Source organism: Akebia trifoliata, chromosome 8 (genome assembly GCF_017979445.1).
Source record: "Akebia trifoliata isolate Shusen 1 chromosome 8, ASM1797944v1, whole genome shotgun sequence".
In the NCBI taxonomy this organism is placed as follows: domain Eukaryota; kingdom Viridiplantae; phylum Streptophyta; class Magnoliopsida; order Ranunculales; family Lardizabalaceae; genus Akebia; species Akebia trifoliata.
The window spans coordinates 10,682,288-10,692,309 of NC_141382.1; the positions used below are offsets into that span (position 1 = coordinate 10,682,288).

Sequence of the window (10,022 nt, forward strand, 5' to 3'; positions counted from 1 at the left end):
TTTGGCCAAAGAGAATAAGGAAAGACCTTCCCTTTCTCTGAAAGTATTCCATATGTGTAAGTATGAAGATGTTATACAGACCCGGTAGAGTACACAATGAGCAGCAACTTGGCAGATGTGTTGGTAGGCTAGGTAACAGAAGCACCATTCAAATAATAAAGCCATGTGAAGTTGGAGGGAACAACTTACCCAAAAAAAAATGATGTCATGGAGATGGTTTAAAATATCGTATTGATTGAATGTTTCGGTTAATGAAAAAATTGATACGGCATCGGATGATACATTCCGATATTTTAAACCATGGTCATGGAGAAACATAAGGTTCATAGAGTTTAGGATTAACCACTATTATAGAACAGCTAAGGTCTAAAAGAGGAAAAAGAATATTTACAAAAATTGCTAAACTAGGATGAGTATGAAATGAAAACATTCAAGTTTTCAAAATTAGCAACATAAAGAAGATATTTGTAGAGAAAATAGGGAACAAAAAGATTATTGTATTCTGTCAGACCATATATCATCTCCTTGCAGGCCCCTTTTAAGTTGTTTTAATTTTGGTTGGACGTCCAACTCCACAGTTTGACTTGAACCTTCACTATCACCTAAATAAATCATCATAAATAAAAGATTAAAAAGTTAAAAAGCATTAAAATGAGACTAGATCGAATGATTTCGCATATAACAACGGGCAAGATTCCCTCAATCAACAAAAACAATACCCTCTTTTGGTTTCACTTGCAATAACAAGGTTTAAAGACCATTTATAGTAGGATTTGATTCATAAGAAAATAAAAAATATTTGACAACAAAATGTTTTATCATAAGTAAATCAGGTTCAATAGGGAATTGGTTTCATCTGATTTTTATTGTATGGCATGTGTAATTGCAGCTTGGATAATGTTAGGAACCCGATTCCTACAAATTATCCTCCAAAGTGGGGCCTAGGTGCAACTTTTGACAACAGAGCTCTTGAAACCTTTACATTTAGGTTTTGTAGAAAATTAGAAGAAATTAAAAAAAAAAAAAAAAACAAAAGAATTAAACAATAAAGAATGATGTTACTTCAATTCTTCTGGGAAGGTGGAAAAGAAGAGACTTTTTAAATAGTGATGTTAACAGATACTAATCAAATCGAATAATATCTGATTCCCCGTAGCCAAAAACTATGAATTTTTTCCCCTCAAAATCAAACATCTTTAAAATAGATTTATCGCAAAGATTAGATACTTGGAGATGATGATTTTTGTAAAAAATAAAAGGTTTTTCTCTGGAGGTTGAAGATTTACTTGGGTAAGTTGAAGAAAATCTAAAAATATTGATTATAGGGAAAAGTAAAGGGCTTTTTTTATGGTAAGGTTGAAGATGAGGGTATTTAGGTCATTTTAAAAATCTCATAGAAAATTTTTGTCAAATAAATTAGTAATAGTTGTTGACCAATATAGGTTGAAGATGGTGATCGCCTTTGTTTGCTATACATTTTCACACTCGATGAGAAGGCTGTGTATGCATGTCAAACACAAACAGGGGTGTGCTAGGCATGTATTTTGGAGAATATTTGAGATGCCCTTATGTGTTTTCAAATTGATAAAATGCCCTTGAACTGAGTCTTATGTGATGCATTAGCAAAAATTGACTTCAATACATTGTAACAAAGTTTGGACAAGGCAATAAAGTGGGCTCCAAAAAAATTGTAGTTGGATAGGATGTTTATCCTAGTTGAATGAAAGTTTGTCCTCCAAAAAAGTGAGTCCAATAGTTGTGTTTTATTATATATATATTCTCTATTGCATCATTTTTTCCCAATAATATCTCTACTATTATGTCTTTTAGTGAAAAAGACAAGGTATGTTGATATTTTATATAATAATTCCTTGTTTTTTTATATAATAAATGCTTAGTGCATTTAGTTTTTGGATTTAAATATCTTGTTTGCATTGAATGCTTTGAAAATTAGTGCAAACTTGCATTTGTTATGTAAAATACCAACATATATGTCTTTTTCACTAGAAGACATAATAGGCAAAAATACTTTTTTTTTAATAAATAAAGGGAAAAAAAGGAAATTACAAAAGAATGGGAAGGTCGAGATGACCAACTAAATAAAAAAAAAACATAAATGAAAGGAGTGTGCTATAACTCTAAAAAATTACAAATACTATCCCAACGGAAAACAAAATCCTTAAAGAACACCACTTTGAACTCTTCATAGATTTTACACCAAAAAAGGAGAATTCCTAAAGTCGAGAAAACTAATTCTTGATTTGTTTGAGATTTCCTTTTGAACATTCTAGCTGAAAAATGAGTAAAAGTGGAAATTGAATGAAGTTAGAGTAAACAATGAAGAGCAAAGAAAATTAAGTGAGTTCCACAAAACTATTGTTTGATAGGAAGCTTATCCCCCTACACAAATCTAGTACTTTGGCCCTAAAGTCGAGTTAAGGGGGGTAAAAGTGGAAAAAAAGTTAAAAAAGTAAAAGATGAAAAATAATAAAATGGATAAAAAGGGTAAATAGAAAATATAGTAAAGTTAGAGATGATGAAGAATAAAGTGAATCCCATAAAACTATAACTTGATGAAAGATTTATCCTAATTGGATTTGTTTCCCACAAAATTGTGGGTCCTACCATTATTAAATTTCTTTGAGGTAAAAAGATAAAAAAAATAAATAAATAAAATGGGTTAAGGAAGAGATATAAAAGAATTAAGAGAAAGTGAAGAGGAAAGATAAAAATGTGTGGTGTTGGTCGATGAGACATTTATCCAACCACAAAATTATAGCTGATGAGACATTTATCCCCAACTCAAAAAAATACAAGATTGTAACAACTTAGTTGTGTTTTAGTATATACTAAGGTTTGCCCATGCCTACAACACGGGTATCCTCTTTGGGGCAAAGGGGGTAAAAGTGAAAAAAACTTGGAGAGGTGTTAGTAATTTTTTATTTTTTTTTTAAATTAAAAGTGAATTAAAGAGGTAAAAAATGAAATATTGTAAAGTTATAGGGGTGAAGTGAAAAGGCAATAAAGTGAGCTCTTTGAGAACTATAGTTAAATAAGAGGTTTATATCCCCTCAACAATATAACATGAAGGGATATTTATCCTTCACAAAATTGTAGTAAATAGGGACCTACAATTGAATTTCATTACATTATATATTAGAATTCTAACGTCCAAGACTGCATGGAGACATTAAAATTTTTCACATTTTTTCCCAATAAAATCCTTGCTTCTTTTGTCTTCTAGTGAAAAAGACAGGTATGTTAAAATTGTTTTTTTGCAGATTAAGTGGGGGTTTGGCAGACCCCCAACCAGAAAAAATAAGACTACATTGTGTTATAGGCATGCCCAATCGTATCCTTACTTACAATACTTTGTAGCTTTCTAGGTAAGTTCATAGGATCTAAAATCATTTCCCTGGCTTGTTAAGAAGAGATGCTAGGAAGTCAGCTACTTGATTACTTTCCCTATAGTAGAAGGAGAACTCTATCCTTCGGAAGTGTGTTGCTCCTGTATTGATCGTTTGGATGGTTATTTCTTCTCTTCAAGGAACATTAGCTATTCCATTAATGCAGTCTATGACAACTATGGAATCAGCTCTAACCTTCATGGATCTAATATTAGGGGAGGTAGCCATGTTCACTCCTTTTAGGATAGGTTGAAGTTCGTGAAAAATGATTGATCTTCCTTTAGTATTTTCTACAAGAGCATTGATCGTTATACCTCTATTGTCCCTTATAATGACACCTTCTCCTATAACATTATCTTTTAAAGAGCCATCTAAGTTTAACACGTGGAAGTCTTCTGGAGGCTTGACCTATTTGCAATTAATAGAAGTTTTCATCTCAACCCTAGGTTGTAGGTTTCATGAGCTCATAAAAGTTCTTGATGAGGCATTGTCTTCTACCGACGGATCAACACTTTGAATCCTTAGCTACATGTCCCGAACTATGATAGCTTCAAGAAGGTTTGGAGGGATGTAGTTGTTTTTGAATAGTCGTCTTCACTTGTTGAACCAGATATAGTAGATAAAAGCATTGAAAGCTAGTTTCTTGACTGTGGCAATGAGATTCTTTCCTTTAACATTTATGCACATCCATTCAATGTTTACACTCTAGTCTATATTTGTATGGCTCATGTTAGACCTCCTAAGTATTCTGCCAGATCTCATAGGCATAGTTGCATGCTAAGAAAAGATGGGCTTCATCTTCGATATCCGTTCTGTAAAAACAACATATTGAATGTTGAATGTTGCCTCTCGCCAGCAACTTATTCTGAGTCTTGAGGCCTTTTCATAACCCCATCCACGTAGTTGTGTTGTGCATCTTTATGTTATTTGGGAACCATACTAGATGATGCCAACTGACTTGGGTGCTGGGCTGACACATAACCTCATAGGCTGATTTCAAAGTGAAGAAACCTTTGGGCGCAAGCATCCAACCTACCTTGTCCTTAAAAGTGACATCAAGGTCCAAAGATCTGATCTGGTGTCACATCCCCCCAATTGCAGTGGAAAATTAAAGTGGAAGATTCCAAGTATTTTGCTTGATTAGATCACTTACTTTAGCCTCTCTATGAATTCTTGACTCTAGTAACCTGTTGCAAGTTGTTCAACAAAACTCATTCGGGTCTTCATGGGTCATGCCATATAAAAGAGTCTCTCCCATATCCAATTCTATGGGTCATGAGATGTTGGATGGTTCTCCTAGCTTGAAGGATCTTCTTCTACATCCAGGAGGCATCTTTTGGATCCAATTGACCCAAATGTTGTTTCTATTGGACATTAAGTCCCAGATTTGTCGTTCAAATTCTATTGGACATTAAGTCCTAGACTTGTCTTGCAATGCCGATTTTGTTATAGATTTCCACGTCTTTTATCCCTAAGCCTCCTTCATACTTGTCTCTAGTAATTTTGCGCCAATTGATGCCATGCATCATTTTCCCCATATTTGGGCCTGTCCATAGGAATTTTGCACAAATGCTTTGGATTCCCTTTAAAACATTTATAGGAAGCATAAGAACACTAGTCCAGAAGGTTTGCATGTTGCTAATGACTGATTTGATCAGCTCCATCCTCCCAGTTATAGATAAAAATCTGGTCTTCCATGATTGGATCATGTTGGTGGTCTTAGTTATGAGGGTCTGACAATCTGCAAATTCAACCGAGTAGAAATAAGAGGAATTCCCAGGTATCTTATAAGTATGGCCCTTTTAGTTATGTGCAAGGTTTTGATAATGTCTTTTTTTTTTCCTCTGTCCTTAATGCCTGAGCAAAAAATGTTACTCTTTTTGACGTTCATTTGGAGCCTTATGACCCTTCAAACAAATCCAAGGCTTTTTTAACAGCTTCGACTTACGTTTGATTTCCTTTTAAAAATATCATGAGATCATCCGCGAACACCAAGTAGTTGATTTGGAGGTTCTTGCAATTAGACATCAGCTCCAGTCTGCCCTCCCTGGTGAGCTTCATGAGCTTAGTAGAAACAATTCCATTACTAGCAGGAGCATGTACGGAGAAATGGGGTATCTTTGGCAAATACTTCTTCTACCAGCAAAATAACCCTTTAGGTTTCCATTAATGGAGATGAAGTACATTGGAAAGGAAATGCAGCCCCAAACCCAATCAATGAAAGTACCTGGAAATTTCATTTTTTCCATGCAATAAAAAATGGCTTCCTAGGAGATGGAGTCATACACCTTTTTGAGGTCTATCTTGACTACATGTTTTGGAGTACCTCTGACTCTGGGGAAGTTTCTGACCAATTCATGGGACAACATGATGTTGGCTCTAATGGATCTACCTCCGATGAAGGTTGATTGGAAGGGATTGATAAGATGGTTTAAGGTGTTCTTTATCCTATTGGCTAAGATCTTTGATATACACTTGTAGAGAATATTGCATAGGGCTATGGGTCTGAATTCATCTATGGTAGTTGATTTATTTGTTTTGGGGATGAAGGTGATGGAAGTGGCATTAATCTCTTTGACCAACTTACCTTTCTGAAAGTAGAATTTGACAACAACTACTATATCATCCTTTGTCATAATCCAAGTTTTCTAGAAGAAGGTTGTAGTAAAGCCATCTAGCCCAGGAGCCTTATCTCCATCCATAGAGAAAAAAGTCAACATGATTTCATTCTCTTCAATTGGGAGACTAAGCTGATTGGCTTCAACATCTTTTAGCTCCTTGAGGTGAACTTCTTGCTCCATGATGTCATTCCTCGGGCATGTTCCCTACAGATTTTATAGAACCAAAGGATTTCCTTTTTGAGGTCTTCTTCCTTGTCTACTCATGCTCCATTACTGTTTTGAAAGGAGGTAATCCTATTTCTTGCTCTTCTAGCAATCAACGATTTGTGAAAAAATGGGGTGTTGGAATCTTCTAGCTTCAACCATTTTATTCTAGACTGCAGTTTTGTGGATGCTTCTTATTTTCTAGCAATCTCGTAGTATTTATGAGCAAGTCTCTTTTCCTTGGCAGCAAGGTTCCTATTGAGAGTTTGCTCTTGGTGGCTCGTTGAATGTCTTCTAGCTTTTGGAAAGTGTGTTCAGCTTTCCTCTTGTCCTCTCCAAAGTGTTGCGTACTCCAAGCCTTCAAAGTGGCTTTAAGTTTTTTAAGCTTCAAGACAACCTTGTACATATGATTTCTTCTTACTGGTTTATTGCAACTGGTCTTCACCAGGTTGAGGAACCTCTTGTCAGCTACCCAAAAGTTGTAAAATCTAAAAAGCCTCAGTCTACTATTGTTTTCCTCCCCCATGGTGACAGACATGAGACTGTGGCAAGAGATCTCCTGATGAAGGAATTTAGCTTCGGGGCAGTTAAAGATCTCTAGACAATAGATGTTGGTTAGCACTTTGTCAAGCTTGGACATGATTCTTCTGTCACCTTGTTGATTGCACCAAGTGAGTTGGCATCCTCTAGCCTTTAGGTCCATAAGGCTTGCCTTTTATAAGCTCTCCACTAAGTCTTTGACATCAATATTAGATACTCTACTTCCTCCTGCCTTCTCTCCAGCGTTAGTTATGACATTGAAATCTCCCATCACTAGCTAAGGAATGTTGGTGTTGGCGGCAATACATTCCAGCTCTATCCAACTTTTCCTTTCCTATCTCTCGTTGAGCCCATAGACGATGGTTAGTAAGAAATTGGGTCTTCCATTAATATTCCCTTGCATGGTTATCAACCGGTCAGATTTGGCCACAAAGTCTATATTGATTTGGTTTTTGTTTTATCCCACCCAGATCCTACCCTCAAGGTATGTTGAAATTTTACATAATAAATGTTTGTTTGCATTAATTGTCAAAGTCTTTAATGCAAATAAAAAATTAAAATCCAAAAACTCAATGCATTAAGCATTTATTAATTAAAAAAAAGAAATTGTTATGTAAAAGACCAACATACCCTTGTCTTTTTTACTAAACGACAAAATAAGTAGAGATATTATTGAAAAAAAATGTGATGGAGAATGCTATCATTTTATTGGAAAAAAATGTAGAGGACAAACTTCCATCGAGCTAGGATAAACATCACCTGTGACCTTGTGGTGGTTGTTCAACATAGTGACAAAAATATGCGATTTTCTAAAAAATTACAATTAAACTATGATTTTAATAGTTGATTAAGTTGCATTTTTTTTTCCAAAAAATCGTGAAGTTTTTGAAAAATATTTGAATTTTTAAAAAGTCCTTAATTAATGATTTTTTTATATATTTTTTTATAGCATTTTTAAGTGTTATTTTATCATCTAATGTATGAAATACATTTTTTAACTATGGGATTGGGTCTTTTTATATAATTTTTAATACTACAACATACTTTTTGGCTGAAGCATCAGGAGTTAACGGCTTTTTGTAGGAAAGCATTAAGATGAAGGGAAGTATAGTGGCGCTTACAGATCATGCGGTCGTGCCTATCAGTGCAATCCTAATTGCAATCAAGGAGCTAGGAGATAAAGGAGTTGAACAAAATGATCCCCTAATCATCACGCAAGCTTCTTCTCTAACTAATCTTTTCTTCATCATTTCATGAAACCTAATGTATTCATTATTTTATACTAATCTTCATAGAAAAATATTTCATTGGGATCTTGATTTAAACATTTCTGGCTAGTAAACAAGTCATTACTCATTACAAGAAGCGTACAATGCGTTAAAGTAAATCAAGACTTTTGCATGTTTGCCCTTGTTTGGCAAGCTGTTGTATGTTTTCCATATGATGATCTTGTCTTCTAAGCATTCATGATGTTTTCGATAAAAAAAGAAAAAAGAGGAAAAAAAAAAATGATTCAAACATGAAAATTCTTGGATAGTCAAGATGAATTTGGATCACCTCATTTCCTAATTCCGATCTTCTACTTCATAGTGAACAAGAACCCCAATAGGATCCCCACAATAACAAATTGTGGATATGAAAGAGAATTTTGTAGTGAAATAATCTTATTACAAATGAGTTTCTGCAGGTCCCTTTCTTTTTCAAAAATCACTTTTTGATCGTTCTTCAGACGTGCACACAAAAAAGGGAATAACTTTTTGGGGGGTATACGTACCTAGAATTACTTCTGGAAAAATATGTAAAAGATCAGTGGGACATGCAGGTTTCTCTTCAAATGCCGTCATTTATGATGATCCTCATAACAACTGCCTACTGAGTCGTGCATGATCACCAACTTTTTTGAATATTCATATTTGGTTATAATCTATTTAATTTGAGGTTGGACTTGATGTACAAACAACAGAACAATTGCCTATTGAGTCTTCCTCAGTGGATATTGTCATCTCGAACTTGAAAGCGCATGAATTGTCTGGTGATCAGTTGCTTGAATAGATCTCTAGAGTGTTGAAACCTGGTGGGCTAGTTCTAGTTCAGACACCTCGGCCTGCTACAGAGAACACAGATAAGGTAATGGGAGTGGAATATATAACAGTACTGTAATCTTAAATCTAAATTTGTGGGAAGATTAACTAGAGTGCAGCCAATCTATACTCTCAAGCGAAAATTACTGATGGCAGGATTCCTGGAAGTGCAAGTTCTTGACCTGAAACCATTAGTATCACCAGAAGATATCAAATCCTCCACAGTGAGTTTTGCTTCCTCCCTTCCATTCTATTTGCTTTTGTTTGCATGTCTTTCTCTCTTTTTTATTAGTTATCAGGGAGAGAGAGAGAGAGAGAGAGAGAGAGAGAGAGAGAATATTTCTCTATGCCCCTCAATGTTGTTATATTAAAAACTTCCACCTTTATGTACTCTTGTTTCCCTAATTCCCACAGGTTAAGGCCAATAAATCTTCATGGAAGATTAATTCATCGTTTCCCGTCAAGAGGAGGGCAACAAGTTTGCTCAAAGTTCAGATTGATGGCGATTTTGATCTGATTGACGAAGAAGATAGTCTTTTAATGGAAGAAGATTTGAAGAAACCGCAATTGGCACCAGTTAATCTTATTTCTTGGTTAATATATGGTCCTTCATCAGGAAATGTATATTATCTGTGCAGTGGGTGATTGCGAAGTTGGAACTATACGAGGAAAGCGTGCAAAAATTGCACTTGTGGACGAGCTGAGGAAGAGGAGAAAGTGCAGAAGCTGGGGCTAACTGTTGACCTACTCAATAACCCTCAATCTGCTTGTGGGAATGTAAGTTCTATCATTGATAGGTCAAAAAAACTTATCATAGAGCTTGGAGATAATGGATTTTTGAGAAGCTAGAATGGAAGATAAGAGTGTTCTGATTATTTTTCGTTAGTCTATTAGAGAAGACAATGTTCAAGGGATAGTTTTGTCATCAAATTAAAACTAGGTTGCTATCTTAGATATTTACCAAAACATTGAAGGGTATGTCTATATCATCCTTTATAACTTGGGGTGTCAAGGGTAACCCATTTAACTCAAACCAGACCGTTAAAGTGGTTTTGGATCTCTTTTCATTGGAACCGATTAGAGTTGAGTCTCTTGGAACCAATTGATTGTGTATCAAAATCGATAAAAATCAAGACTTGAAACCATTTTAAAATAGATTTTTTTTCATG

At 34.9% G+C, this 10,022-nt stretch overlaps 1 pseudogene; it reads left to right on the forward strand.

Moving 5' to 3' along the window:
* The first annotated feature begins 7,867 nt into the window (after window positions 1-7,867).
* On the forward strand, window positions 7,868-9,702 carry LOC147396061 (anamorsin homolog; annotated as a pseudogene).
* The last annotated feature ends 320 nt before the right edge of the window (window positions 9,703-10,022 follow it).